This window comes from Crocodylus porosus, unplaced genomic scaffold (assembly GCF_001723895.1).
Source record: "Crocodylus porosus isolate Cpor-Errol unplaced genomic scaffold, CroPor_comp1, whole genome shotgun sequence".
Classification (NCBI taxonomy): domain Eukaryota; kingdom Metazoa; phylum Chordata; order Crocodylia; family Crocodylidae; genus Crocodylus; species Crocodylus porosus.
This window is the reverse complement of record NW_017728915.1, coordinates 7,875,402-7,887,475: the sequence shown is the minus strand read 5'-3', so window position 1 is coordinate 7,887,475 and position 12,074 is coordinate 7,875,402. Positions and strand designations below refer to the sequence as shown.

At 46.1% G+C, this 12,074-nt stretch overlaps 1 protein-coding gene across 1 annotated transcript in view; it reads right to left on the bottom strand.

Moving 5' to 3' along the window:
• LOC109310332 (guanine nucleotide-binding protein G(o) subunit alpha) overlaps positions 1-12,074 on the bottom strand; it is a 215,058-nt gene that overhangs the window by 134,497 nt on the left and 68,487 nt on the right. The gene's annotated exons all lie outside the window — the stretch shown is intronic.

The following is a 12,074-nucleotide window of genomic DNA, read 5'->3' as shown; positions in this document are numbered from 1 at the left end:
ACAATAAAATGGTGAAGGTAGCCACCAATTTAGAAGGCTATAGAAATCAGTCTGTTGTCTGCCATATGCATACTCACAAATTAACAGCCAAGCAAATCTAATGATTTTGGGTTTTTTTAAAACTCTAAGCCGAATTCTGTTCTTGCTTAGTTTTCTGTCTTTCTTTCCCAGCCTCCTCCGTGTCTTCCACGAGAGCCTCGCCGATGAGACCTTACCAAACAGCTGCCGCTGGGCAGCTCTCACCTTGCTGCCCAAGAAGGGGGACCTCAGGTGCCTTAAGAACTGGCAGCCCATCTCCTTTCTGTGCGCGGACTATAAGATCCTGGTGAAGGTGCTGGCGAATTGTTTCCACACCGTCATGGCCTCTGTCATCAGGCCTGAGCAGAGCTACTGTGTGCCGGGCAGGACCATCCAGGACAACCTGTTTCTGCTGTGTGACCTGCTCACGTCTGCAGAGTGTTTTGGCCTGGACATTGGCTTGGTCTCCCTGGACCAGGAGAAGGCCTTTGATTGCGTCGACCACCAGTACCTGCTTGGCACCCTTGAGGTTTTTGGCTTTAAGCCTCTTTTCATTGTGGTGCTCCGGGTCCTGTACCACGACGTCTCCAGCCTGCTCAAGGTGAACAGCACGCTGTGCTCCCCATTCCTGGTGCATTGCAGCATATGCCAGGGCTGCCCCCTCTCAGGCATGCTGTACGCCCTGGCCATCGAACCGCTGCTGCATGCTTTGCGATGTCACCTGACCAGCTTAGCTCTACCACTGGCACTGGGCCCGACCACCAGCCACCCGATCCAGCTGATGGCGTATGCGGATGATGTGACAGCATTCCTGGGCAGCCAGGAGGATGTGTGGGCCCTGGTGGACTGCCAACGCACCTACGAGCTCACCGCATCGGCTTGCATCAACTGGGGCAAGAGTGACACACTTCTGCTCCGGACGTGGGCCAGCAAACCACCTCTGGACCTGCTGGGGGGCCACGCCTGGCACCAGGAAGGCCTCAAAGCCTTGGGAGTGTTCCTGGGGCAGCCCGCAACTGGGAGGACCTGGCAGAGGGAGTGGAGTCCAGCCTGCAGCGCTGGTGCTTGCCCTCCCTCTCCTACTGCGGCTAGGTCCTCATCACCAACAACCTGTCAGTGGTGACCCTGTGACACCACTGTGCTGTGCTGGACTCTCTACCAGAGCTACTTGAGAGACTGCACCGGCTCCTAGTGGACTTCCTCTGGGATGGACGCCACTGACTCCTGCGAGCTGCCCTTTACCTGCCCACCACTGAGGGGGGCCAGGGCCTGGCAGGCTGCCTTCCATCTCTGTCCCCAAGCCAGGCACCTATGTTTCCTGCAACAGCTTCAGGAGCCCCTGGTCCCCAACTTGGCCCTGCAACATGTCATGCCAAGTCTTTCCTCTGCCAGCCTCATGGCTGCTCTCATCGAGGCGCACACTACTCACCTGGGGCACCTCCTGGACCCTGTTCAGTTGGGCTGGCTGTCAGCTGAAGCCCTGGCTGCCCGGCTGGCACTGCACTCTGTCCGCACTGCGGGCTGGCTTCTGCGGGCCGCTAGGGCCGCCCTCCCAACAGAAGCAGTGACCACCCTAGAAGGCTACCTCCAGAATCACCAGGCCCTCCCCACTGCAGACACCCCAGGTGACGCCTACCCACCACTGCTGGTCATCCCAGCGGTGGCCAGTGAGCTGGCGGACCGGCCCAACACACTGCTCAGGCGTCCTGTGCCCCCCAGCAGCAATACGGGCTGCCCCTTTGGCACACTGCCCCAGAAGGGACTCTACACATGGGCGGTGCGCACCCAGCATGCCCAGGTGCTGGCCGGCTGCCTGACACCGTGTGGCGGTGGCACCTGGCGTGGCCAGGGACCCCAGTATGGCACACACTGTACAAGGTGCCCACCGCCAAGAAGACCAGTGACCTCCAGTGGAGATTGGTGCACGGCATCCTGGTGACTGGCACCTTTGTGCGCCACCTGGACCCGGTGGCTTTGGTGGCCTGCCCCTTCTGCCCAGGGGTGCTGGACAAGGATCTTTTCCATGCCTTCATTGACTGCCCCCAGCTGGGGCCGCTCTTTGCTGCCCTCAGGCTGCTGTTTCAGGCACTGGGCTGGGACTTCTCAGAGGACACCTACATCTACTCCTTCCCATACTAGGCAGCTGAGTGGGCTGCAGTCAGCCTGGCCAACTTCCTGGTGGGCCAGGCCAAGATGGCCACCCTGAAGAGCAGGCAAAACTGGTTCACCAGGACCAGGATGGATGATGCCCTGCACCCTGCTGGTGCAGGCCTGCCTCTCACTTGAATTGGAACATGCAGTCCTCCAGCAGATGGTGTCCACCTCTGAGGAATGCTGGGCCATCGAGGGGGCACTGTGTTGAGTTGAGGTGGGACACCTGCTTCTTGCCCTGTGATGCCACCACCTGCTCAAGGTGCAGAGGAGCATCCAGTGAGCTGAGACCTCAGGCTTTGTCCAGGTGGGCCAACCCCTAATGTCTTGAGGCCCCCCTTGGGCATCCCCACTGGCAAGAACTGTATATATGTATATATGTAAATACTTCTTTTGTTCTTTGTGTTTTCATTTTTTTGTCTAGAATGTGCGGGCAGGCCTTGCAGGACATGAGCCCAAGCCTTGTCGGACCAATCTGTACATGTTTTCTACTGCCCTGCATTTGTCACCCTCCCTGGAATTAACATCTCTTAAAAGTCATTGTCTTTCTTTCTTTCTTTCTTAAATAAAAACTGAGAATGTGGAACACTAGGTTAAAAGAAGTAAAAAAAAAAAAAGAAATAAAGAGATAGTAAATTAAAGAAGGTCTTATGTTTCAATAAACTGAGATTGCAGTTGGGGTATGGGGGCTGTTGGTTGTGCTTCCTGGGGTGGCTGAGAGTTGGGAGCACTGAGGGAAGGTGCTTTTTGGGGAGCTACTGCCTCTGCCCCAGCAAGGAAGCCCCAGCTCATGGGGACTCAATCTGCCCCCCTACTTTATTTTGCCTCCCCCATAGATCCCACTCCTGGACCTGTCTGTGCCCTTTGACCGGGTTAGCTGGCATGTGCTCTGCAGGCTGTTAGTATGGGGTTGCACACCTGTGGATGGGATGGTCACATGCTGGGGGCAGGAGGGAGAGCTGCCTTGAACTGCCCCCTTGGCTGTAGAGTTCAGGGAGTAGAAAGTGTCCACACAGAGCAGGAGGGTGGGGAAGGGGACACTGCATCTGGAGATGCTGGAGGACTGCATCTTAGGCAGCTCATCTGTAGGGAGTGGTCACATGTTAATAGAATACAAAATGGGTAACATGAATCAGAGATAAACCTGTCCTGGAGAGGCATTACTTTAAGCTGTCTAAACTGTGTTTAAAACTAGTTTCAAGCATTAATCTGTGGATAATCCAGGGGTTAAGAGCTCCAGGAGCCACCTAAAATGAATGTGTAACAAGGCTATGAAGTGACTGGGACTCCATGTCTCCAGTCCCTACATACATGAGTAAGGGAGAGAAGGGAGCCAAGAAATCTCTTTTCTGTTATCCATAAAGGGGTCAGGCAAAATGTGCAAAATGGGAGTGGTTATACTACATGGTCACTCTAGCACCCAGTCTCTACAATGGGGAGAGCCATTGCACAGGAGAGCCCCAGGAGAGAGAGGCTCAGAGTAATGTCGGGGGTACTGGGCTAGACATTCCCTGGTGCCTCATTAATGATGTTCTGTGGGGAAGGTGCAGGATATGTTCACTACAGCCAAGTTACATGCCTGTGGGCCAGGACTCACTCAGCAAAGAGTTTGTAGACATCTGGATAATTGACATTTTCTCTAGAAAATCATGAAAATTGCCCTAGAAGGGGAATTTGTTATTCTTAACTATTATTATCTTTGTGTCATTAATTCTCCATACATGCCTATGCAGTTCTCAAATTAAAAATATATTACTTCTCCTATAACTTACTGTATAGCAGACATTGTGTGTCATGCATCTAGATAGCTCTATAGGGTATATGTGCTGTGGAAATAAATCCAGAGAGTATATGTGCCTGATACCAACTAGTAACATCAAAAACAATTCTCTTTGGTATACTCCAGGTTTATTGAAAGGAATGTCACTTGTTTAGTAGTGGTAATCACCTTGGCAAGCAAGGAGTTAACTCCTGGATGGACTTGCTGGTTTCCAATTTTAGTTGCAAATTAATGCATCAGAATAGGTTAGTTGGACAGACAAGTTGCAAGGACAGTTTTGATATTAGAAGCTGTATCTTTAAGCAGCTTAACGTTAGACAGAAGGTTTGGGGTGAAGCTGCAGCTGGAATTGATTTAATTCTCTCTTTCAAGCACTTGGGGCCCAGACTGAGTAATGAACACTAAACAGGTGACTCTGCCACTGGTAATAATCAACTGATAATGACTAATAGCTAATGATTGGCTAGCAGAGTCAAATAAAAGGAGAGAGTGGTTCTTTACCTATGCTTTTTTTTTCTTTTGGACTTAGGAAGTAGAAGTATGTGAGCTCTATAGGCAGCTTGGTAAGAAAGAGCGAATGCTTACGTTTCTGTCTACTAGGTTTTCATTTAAGCTATGGGCTATATAAATATATACAAAACAAGATATGTTAGAATACAAAGAACAGGGGTGATGACAGAGCCCATCAATATGTTGTTAGTTTTTTTTTTTTTCCAAAAGCAGCAATATGGGACTGGCTTGAAGTCATACTCTGCTGTCTAGATCTCATGTAGCTAGTCTTACTTACCCTGAGTTGTTATAATCAAAGGTACCCAGAAAATGGTTCTGTAGCACTTACAGAAGCAGCTCTACAACTTTGTAGGTGGGGTGGTCTACATGAGGACCACTTATCTAGGGGTTGGGGACATGAGCAGTGTAAGAGTACTTGTATAAGAAGTCCCCAATGCTTACTCTTAAGAAAAGTTTAATGTTATTTCAAGGGTCTGTGACCAAAGCTCAAGAGTATCCCTAGACAGCCCCTCTAAAATCTTACTGCTCAGTAAGACGTGCAAGAACTTTTCTGGAGTCACTTGTACCTGGACACTCACTGAATCATCTGTTTTTTTCAGACGAGCTCTGTTATCCTCCTCACATAGAAGTTTCTAAATGGCATGGAATTATTTTGGAGGTCTTAAAGAGGAGGCTAGATAGGTCAGATGACCCCAGTCAGGTGCCTTAGTCCTTTTCCTGCCCGGGGCAGGAGGTCGGACACAATGATCCTTTGGGGTCCCTTCCCACTCTACATTCTATGAATCTATTTTCCTTGAACACTCAAAAATTACATGAATGACAACTATTATTGTTGTACACGCTTTCTTCCTCACCTGAAGAATGTCTTGCATTTGAAAGCTTGTCTAACTTTTTATCCCAGCTATGCAGTTGGTTCAATAAAAGAGAACAACCCCACCCCTGCAAATCCTTACCTTTCACAGCTATTATTAACAAATTAAATTTTCTCATGGCTTGATCTGCTGATTCACTCTTCTACACACTATTTATTCTCAGTTGGACTCTGTGCTATGCTATCTATACATTCAGGATAGAGTTCAGAAATAAAGTATAACCATTTCCAATTAAGTGCATTTTCTGTATGTACCTGGCAAGCATTTGTGCCAGACTCCTCTCTTATAGCTATAAGAAAGGAAATAGGTTTAGTTGATTCTCTGGTGCCTCACTAAGCCTTTCTAGGAATATGTGTATGCCTAGGACATGCAGCTTGTTGGTAGAGAGAAGCATTTTGAGGGAATATTGACAGCACATCACTCTGCTTACAACTATATGCTGCAAAAAATATAACACTTATTTTTACTATTCCAATAGACCTGAATTTGGCTCCCTTTGGTGTATTACTTTTCTTGAAATGGTCTTATAATGTAATGCTTTAGTTAGAGACAGTGCACTGCTGTTTGGACACACCAGCCAAACACATCCGAATACACAGCACTGGATCTTAGGGAAAGGATAAGCCTTGAAGTATTTATCCCTCTAGTAGTTCTTAGTGTTTTAACTTGTTGTTGTACTGGTCCTTGGCTTACATGTATTGTACAAGGCAAGCATAGGTGCTGTTCAGTCACCAGTAAAACAAGGGTTCCACAACCTTTTAAGTTAAAATGCAGTTATGCAAATAAGAATATAATATCTTATTGAGACAAGTGCTGATGATTACTGTTCTGTTCTTAGAATGCCTATATTTTAAATCTGGTCTCTATACTTGGCATTTCATACCTTATACACAAATATCCTTTTTCTCCCAACTTTGATTCAACAGCTGCTATTTCGCTGGGTTTTATTTTTCATCCCTGTTTTCCTCCCTCAAATGCCTACCTTCTCTTTGGCTCTTTAGAGGCTGTGCTTAAAGAAACCCCACATGCAGGCTTGCTTCCCAAATAGCCTTGTGTCAAGAAACTTGGAGAAATGTTTCTTTCACAGAGCATTAAAGAAGCTGATGGGCGCCAGCTGCTGTTTTCTCCTCAAATCTGATTCCTTTACCTTTATTTTGGCTATTTTACCCAAAAAAGGCAAATGCCTCTTTCATCTCTACAAAAAATTCTAGCTACTCTCCCACCTAAGAAACATCAGGAGATGGTAAATTAAAGAGCAGAGAGGCTGTCCCTACAGGCAAGACCTTCTTGTGCTTTTGGGAAGCACAGAAAGCTTAATACACATGAATGGCTGTTTAATTTCCTACTTGCTGATGACTACACATGCAAACCCATTTTCTTTGCCTTGAGTTTCTAGTGTTGCACAAAATACGCTGACAGAAGCATGTTGAAGAAAGCAAGAGGGATCATCCAGCTGTAGTTAATATTTAAGGACTGATGCTCTTTTCCAACTCTTCAGATTCACAGAAATATATGAAAGGCTCCACTGTATCATTGGCATAAACCCTTTGCCAGGGGCAACACAATGAGGATCAGATGGAAGACCTGGAATGTGATTATGAGAACTGTAATCTTGTTCCTGGTTTGCCTTTTTTCCTCTCCACCCCCGAGAAGTAGTAATTTGCAGCAACCTTATGTTTTGGGCCAGTTCCTTCTCTTGGTTTTGGCTCAGCTGGGCTGGCTCTTGCACTGATGGGGGTGGTATTGCTGATTTAACATCAGTGTAGCTACGAGCAGAATTAGACACACACATCTCATGTATTCAAAGGTCAGGAGGGAAATTTACAAAGTTAAAACTGCTTCCCGAGTTCCAGTTGGCCACATGTCTTATGGAACCCATTGATAATAAAAGCTGATATGCTGGTCTGCCAGTAGAGGAAGAAGAAGACTAGTGAACAAAAAATTAACTATTTGTGAATTTAAGGGCCTGATGCCTGAACATTTTGTTTACTTTAAAGCCAGCATTTTACTTTTTCATTTCCTCTTTCACTTATGTTTTGAGAGGACACATATTCTTCTTTATGTAACTTGTGGCTATCAGAATCTATGTTGGTGAATTTGGTACAGCTTGTATATTATTTGATCCAAAGCTGTTCAGCTTGTCATTTGATTTTAGTTAGGATCAGCCATACTTAAGTCTTTCATGGTTGTAGTTGAACTTCCACAACAGAATAAAACCTCTGTTTGGCTTTTTGGTTTTAGTTGCATGGTCCATGCAACTGTCTGTCTTCATTCTGGTAATTCCAGATTCAGTTGATTCCAACTGAAATGTTTCAAAACCCTCTAGTTTTTTAAAAATTGCTTTAGAATGGTATCCATGTAACCATGAATCAGATCACAATATTCTTATTGCTAAGTATAAAAACTGATTTCCTTTTAATTTGCACATGACTTTTTAAATCTTAATAGAGATTTTGCTGGCTCTGAGCAATACAAGTACAAAAATTCTGTTCACCCTGTTCCTAGAGTTTCCTTTGTCTGGAGAGAACAGTGTGTACTGGTGTGTAATTCCCTGCCTAGCCTTACTTCAGGCCAGGTGGAAAATGAAGGGGATTTCAAACAAACTATTTCCAATTTCTTGCACCAGAGCCTAAATGGAGGGTATGTCAATACATATTGAACCTTTTGGGCATTCACTGTGCTAATTCGAGTATATTGATTCCATTGCTCTCATCCAGAACACAATGCTGACCATGTAGCCCCTATATTAAGATTCTTCCAGTGCAAGATATGTTACAGCCTATTGTACTTCTACACAGACCAAGTTGTATATACAAACAAATAGATCCAGTTTTGAGTGTAGATGTCACAGATGTCAGGAGCAGTCCCTGAATGCTGTGATGCCATAGATAAATTGCTACTTTGCTTTCCCTTAGCTGCATGACAACAGGTTTGTCCATCATAAATCAACATCATATAAAAAACTCATTTCCAGCCACTCATTGCACACAACTTAAAGGAGTGTGTTCCATGGTACAGAAAAGCTATTTAACTTTAGCTGTTTATGTTGACAGACAATTTACTTCCTTGCAGCTCCTTTATTAGATGATGCCACCACTGACATATTCATCCACTGTCTGCTGAATCCAATCTACCATCTTCTAGTAACTTCCTTGAAAGCTATATATTAGCTTTTCAGGCATGAGCAATGCAAAACATCATTGCTTGGGGAAATGGATTGGACAGAGCCTTTAAAAAAACCCAGAAAGATCTAGTACTGGGCTATAGCTTACAATGATGAGAATGGTAATAGAGCGCTTTGACTTCCAGTAGGCATGAAAATCCAGTAACTAATTTATTTGTAAATAAATCAGATGAGAATCCAGGAGGCAGCCAATACACTGAAGGGAAGATATACAGTGAAAAAGTATATGGAAAAGCATTCTTCCTGGGCATATAGGTGAAGTGGACATAAGGGGCATGTCCACACATGCAGGCACGTGTGCTTGCAGCAGCTCAAATAGAAGTGGTACAAATTTGAGCTGGGGCTTTTTGCCTCAGCGCTTGTGCCCCAACATGCACTTTGGTGTGGGACAAATTGTTCCACTTGGGGCAAAATAACCCTGCCTGGCTCCTCCTGGATCTGCAGGTAGGGGGAATTAGAGCCTGGGGTGGCCCAGCAGTATAAAAACCTGCCCTGGTCAGCAACTCAGGGCTACTTGCCCATAGGAGCTTCTGAGGCCCAGCCACTTGGTATCTGGGGACATTAGCCCCATTGTGTCAGCTAGACTGCTGAAACAGCATCCCAAATTCACTTTTTAAAATACCCCCAAATCCACATTCTTCCACAATTAGAACAAAGAGGGGGAGAGAGGGATTGATCAGATGGTGAATGTTTTATTGCTATGTTTAAAATGTTAAAGAAATCTGGAAGCCTTTGAGTGTCTCTAGCATCATAATAAAATAAAATAAATCCTAAATATCTATATGTTCGTTCTCTCTCTCTCTCTCTCTCTCTCTCTTGCTCCCTCTTAACAGAATGTGGACTGAGTTAGAGAAATTCCAGTGTGCTATTAACTTCCTGAAGGGCCTGAATGGTTGATTTTAGAGTGTGAAGGTGAGGTAGTAGGTAGAGAGACAGAAAAGCAGACTCAGACATCTTATAAGTAAGTAGCTGTTTTTCCCAGCTGAACTTTAAGGCTAATTAGCTCTCAGAGCAGCCCCTTGAAATTAAAACAAAAGCACATGGCAATCAGAAGATCCAAGAACTTAATTTCTGCTTGGTCAATTCAGGAAGTTCACATGCAGATGTGCTTCCTGTTGAAAGTCTGAAATCACATAGTGATAAGCTCAGGGTATCATGGTAAAATGCATGTGCATTTATTTTCTGTATAAAGGTTATAGCTAGCTTGCTCACACATTTGGCACAAGTGAGGGTGTTACTTCAATGGCTAGGCACAGAAATTACACATAAACTAGTATAAATGATCCAAAACTGGTCTAAACTTGTGACAGAACAGATCAGTGCACATAAACCAGTAAAAATAATGTCAGAACCTGGTCTAAGATGAACCTGAATTGATGTAGTATCAGACTTTAGGTTAAACCAGTCTACTGAACTTCAGTACCAGATCCCCTCCTGAATCAAGTTGTCACAGTCCTTTGAGATCCCAGGATGCTTTGTAGGCCCCTCACAGGGCAGGTGGGTTAGCATCCACTTCTGCTCATCTGCTCTAGTGGAGCCTGGCCACTGGTGGCATGGGGGTGGGTGAGGGGGAGAACAGAGCTCCCTGCCCCAGGCCCACCAGTGGGGTCTGCACAGTGGAGACCAGGTCTACACCGTGGGGGCATCTGTTCCCCCCTGCAGCTGCTACCCAGTGCTGCTGACAGGTTTGCTTGCGCCTGTCATCAGCAGGCATCAGGCAGTGGCAGTGCCCCCCCGACCCCGTGGTGTTTGGTTTGTGGGTGGGGGGGAGGGAGAGAGAGGCTGGGCTGGCACGGTGGGAGCATCTGCTCCTCCACAGATGCACCATGCCAAGTGAAAAACCTCTGAGCCCAAGGGATTGTGGCAGCTGCAATCCCTGGAGGTTGTGGTAGCTGTGGTCCCCTGGGTCTGGGGGTTTCACACACACAAGCCCTAGGGATGGCTCAGAGGCACATGAAACCCCTGGATCCTGGAGATCATGGTTGCCATGACTCCTAAGGCTTGGGAAGTTTTCACTGGGCATAGTGCACTGGTGTGGGAGCAGATGGCCCTGACCTTAGTCCCCCCTTCCATATGAGCCAGCTGGTACAGGTGTGGGGGGCCAGCCTGGCTGCAACTGAGAGCTGGCCATTGTAGGGGTGGGGCTTGGGAGAGGGCCAGGCTGGCCAATCAGGGGTGGGCCAGCTGCTGGGATGCATGTTTGAACACTCATAGCCTGATGACCTTGGCCACTGCACTTCTCCCCTCCCCTACCACAGAAGGAGGAATGTCTGTTCTGTTCTCTCATGACTTAACCGAGGGGACTTAAAATAAAGCGTGAAACTTGGAGCATTTTCACCTCAGGCTCTCACAACCTTTGTACGGTACTTAGCCAATGTGTACACAAGCACCAGCACAAACATCAGCTGTATAACTTAGCATTTGCATATGTACCTGCAGTTCTTCTTTGCAACTATAGGGTGATCAATTGTGATGTGCATTTCAGCTGTGCACAGATGTGCAGCATGTGAACGTACACATTTGTAAACACCACTTCTGCAATTCCATGTGCTACATCAGGGGTTGGCAATGTTTTTGGGCAGAGTGCCAAAAACCCCCACAACCTCAACTTGTAAGATGTTGGTGTGCCGGGGAGGATGGCGGGTGAGCTGTAGTGGGCCTAATCTTTATTGCAGCAGTGCAGCGCTGGTTCCTTCCCCACCATCTGCTCTGAGGAGCATGTGCAAAATGTCTTTGCATGTCACGCTCTGGCACCTGTGCCATGGGTTGCTAACCCCTGTGCTACATGGCTATGACTAACTGAACTTTTTCATGCATGATAGTAGTTCAGCTGCTTTTGAGATCTGTCCTCTACAGAAAGCAGTTCTCAAAAAATCAGGTGGAGGAGCTCCTGTTAGAGGTGGGGGCAAACAACAAAATCAAGACGTGGATTGTGAAGCCCTGATGTTTGGTGTCATTCAGATCTGAGGTTTGAACAGTTCAACCCCCTCAGAAAAGTAGAAGTTAATCTGTATCTTAAATGTCTCCCCTACCCCCAGGTTCCCCCAGTTTTGAGGTTAAAGTCTTTTGTTGCTGGGTGATTATATGGAACAAGTGTAATGCTCATAATTGTCCTTTATACCTGGCAAAATTATGGGCTTTTTGCTGATGGGACAAGCTTACTTTCCCAAGTATCCTGGACTAATCCAGGATTCCAGCAGTGATTTTAACCCTGAATTTTCAGAAGTTGTGCTGTGATTTAGTCATTTGAACTCCCATTGGTTTTAATGAGTTTCAGGTTTAAATCCCTCTGGAGAGTTCTCCTTTAACAACATACATTTAAACCATAAAACCTGTGTATAGAAGAAAACTCTAGTGGAATACAATGGGATAGTAATTGTCAAAGATTAAAATCTTTGATTTCAGATGCCGATGGCAAAAGGTCAGATGACAAAGGGTCAGAAGCTAACACAACAAACTCTTGTGGTTGTAATTTATCCCTCTGTATTAACAGTGTTGCATATACACACCCCTGTCTGTGCCTCATTTCAAATTACTTGAGCTTTCCATACGAGAGAGA